Below are 3,614 nucleotides of genomic sequence, written 5' to 3' on the forward strand. Positions count from 1 at the left end.
TAGGGAAAATCCCTTAATCTTATAAAACAAATTTTCAAAAATGAGGCTCGAGATGACTAGTAACTTTATAACAGGTTGTCTGGGGGAATAAAGAAAACAATATGAAAATACATAGGCCAATGTTTGGTAGATAGTGGACATTCAAAAAAATCAGGTGTTCTTTTATGAAGTATTGAGAACATCTTATGTTTCCAGCATTGTGTTATCAGATCTATCAATGTCAATATATTGAACCACTCCTACTGCTATTTATACAAGTAGAAGCATATAAGATCAGCCCATGGCCTACTGGTTAAGATGGCTGGATTCCATAGCCAACAGCCTGGTTCGAGTCCCAGACCCGGTGGCTTGGAAAATATGCTGGGTGTGCACTTGTGTCTGTGTGTATGCATCCTAGCCTAAAATCTCATAAGGAGGCAGAAATAGAGAAGGGAGTATAGTATGACCATTTCCTATGCACAGTAATTTCTTATTTTCCCTCTACCTCTGTCTCTCACTCTCTGCACTCCCTAACAAATTTTAAAAAAAATCACATCTTACTGAACTTGTGATGGTTACTATTCTACGTGCTATATTTAACCCATTTAATCTTTGGTAAGGTCAGTGAAATTATGATCTTGATATGGAAAGTGGTATTATGATCTTTGAGTTAAAGTTGAAGAAACTGAAGCACAGAATTCAAGTAACATGCCCAAGGTCACGGAGCTAGTATTTGAACCCAGAAACTTCTCAATCAAGAATATATGTTCTCTGCTTCAAATGGTAGAGCAGTGGAAAATTTGAAGATCTGTGAGGCTGGTCCAAATGGAAATGTTATGTGTTCATACCCAAAGTCTTCCAGGCATGAGTGTGCAGATGAAATGAAAAGTTATCATTTATAGTAATGTCTTTGTCTTGACTCATATGCACTGTATTTGTGCTGGGAACAACCACGTTGTACACTGTAAAGATGCATAGTGATTAAATGTAAGTAATAAACCTATATATTATATATGTGTGTGTGTATGTGTGCATGTGTATATGTGTGTATATATATATATATATGTATTATTACATGTTCTCAATATTTTACATAGTTACCTCTCAAAAGTGCATTGTTTTCTTTCATAATCTACTAGTTAAAGCAGCACTATAGACCTCTTACAACCTGAAATCTCATACAAAACATTAAAACAGTTTTCTTAAAATTTCTTGACATTTAAGCACTGTGTATTATTACAGCATACCAAATGAATTTTCTCAGCATGAATACACTGTATATGATGAGTCAAAGATTTTGCCATACACATTATCATCAACAAATAATTTTCCATTTTTGTGTCCTTAAATATTTTGCTTCTTTCTTTTGGTAAGGAGAGTGAGAGGGAGAGAATCAAGGAGAAAAACAGATTTAAAAAAAAAAAAAGCCAACAACTTAAAGAGTGCTTACTTTTGCACTTTTCTCTAGTTTGTGTGACATTTTTATGAATAGTTTGGGCATTTTTGATACACTCAATGCTCACTATTAACTATTTTCGATGAGAAGGCATTGAGCAATCATGAATCTTTTACATTCATATCCTCAAGTTCCAAAACTCCAGAGAGAAGCTTAAAAAGTACACCAAGTTAGGGCCTATGTCCTGGCTTCCCACTGACTCTATTTCTAGCTAAAATGTTAAAGCAGCAGGATAAGGCTGACACTAAGAAAGAACGTAGATGAATTTCGAGGTTTAAAATATTTACCTTCTGTGGGAACCAGCAGTTAGCATAATGGCTATGTTGCTGGACTCCCATGTAGTCGACCGCGGTTCGCTTCCCGGACCCGGTGGCTTAAAACTCACGCCGGGCGCGAGTGCTTGCGTGCCCAAGATCCCGAGAGGAGAATGGAGGAGAAGGGATTGCAGCATGACCATCCCCCCGGGGGGTGATTTCTCGCTTTCTGTCTCTATGTCTCTTTCTGTCTGGCTGGCGAGCGCACGCGCCCTATAGCGAAAGTCTCTCCAAAAAAAAAAAAAAAGTATTTACCTTCTGAGAAGGTTGGAGACAGTGCTGTAACTAGAATGTGAAACATGACTTCTACCATCTGGTCTATCTAATATTCCTTATGTACTTTCTTATGAAGTAAGGTATGGATATTCTGATTCTTCACATGTAGGTGATGCATAGCAGGCATGTAATTTGATTGTTTACTTTGTGGTAAAAACCATTTGAAGACTTAAAGACCATTCCACCTCTCTAATAGTGTATTATATATCTCTTTTATTAACAAAAAGAGTACAGATGCTTTAGGTCCTCTAAGGTTCCATAGGCTAAGTTTAACTTACCTTTATAATTTTCTCTCTCTCATCACTTTTCTTCAAATATCAGGATTTCAGCCAAACTAGGCAACTCCTATGATTAATATCCCCAGAATAATTTCACACATTTTGAGTGTTTCATAGGTAGATATCTACTGCTATGCTTTTGTGCAGTTACACATTATAATTTGTATTCTGAGTCTGCTCAAACTTAAGCAGAATTATCAACAGCAGACAAGTAACAATTCACATGAAAATGTTCTCATGGCCTTTGCTAATGAAGCTCACAAAAGCACATTTCTGCATGTGTCTAAAGGTCACACCATGTTTTCTCAAATTGGGCTCTCCATAGCAGGAATTTTAAGTTATTATACAAGAGGGCTTGAAAAATTTGAAGAAAAAAATGGAATTAAAGTATGAGTTTATTTTGGTGCAAAAATTTTTGAAATCCATACATAGATTTTCAATAATATGTATATCATGAACTTTTGAAGGCCTTTTTGACACATAAGGTGTTGTGTTATATTCACCATCTAAATGATTATATGAACTTTCTTACTACTTTATTTCCTATCTCTTCATGAAGATTTATCTGAAAAAGCCCATTTTTAACCCAATATAATTTGGGGAAAAGTGGATTTGTATGCAGAGTCATTTACTATACTTCTTTTTCTGACTCTGAAAGTCAAATAACAGTAAATATTCTAGTCTACTCCTCAAAGTCATCAATAACTGGGTCATTTAAATAAGACTTGAAAAATGAAAATTAAGCCAGATAATTTCCTACTTGTGCAGTAAGCAGAGAGGAATTCCTTCATTAAAAAAAAAAAGTGTATTGGAATTTGTGCATGGGAGAGATCCTGGTAAGATTATGAAACAGAGAGGTAGGGCTGGCAGATGGCTTAATATTTACGTTGCTGAAATCCCGCATGGTTGATCATGGTTTGAGTTCCAGACCAGTGGCTTAAAAGTCATGCTGGGCCTATGTGTGTGCCCAAGATTCCAAGAGGGGAATGGAGGAGAAGGGATTGAGACTTGGCCCTCCCCCTTGGTGGGTGATTTCTCACTTTCCCTCTCTCTGTCTCTGTCTCTCTGTCTCTCTGTGGGTACATGTGCCCTATGAACCTCTTAGAAAAGAAAAAAGAAACAGAGTTGGCTCAGCTGGAGAAACATCTAACTAACTGTGGTTAGATTTGTTTAAGTGGCCTATCAACTCTTTGGGATCACCCATGGAAAAGAAGAGGGAGTGGGAACTGAGAACAGTATTATTACCATCTGCTTTCACCAACCAGACTCTAGAGAATGAGCCAGCAGATCCATCTAGGGGCAAACAACCAC

This window comes from Tupaia chinensis, unplaced genomic scaffold (assembly GCF_000334495.1).
Source record: "Tupaia chinensis unplaced genomic scaffold, TupChi_1.0 Scaffold000709_1, whole genome shotgun sequence".
In the NCBI taxonomy this organism is placed as follows: Eukaryota; Metazoa; Chordata; class Mammalia; order Scandentia; family Tupaiidae; genus Tupaia; species Tupaia belangeri.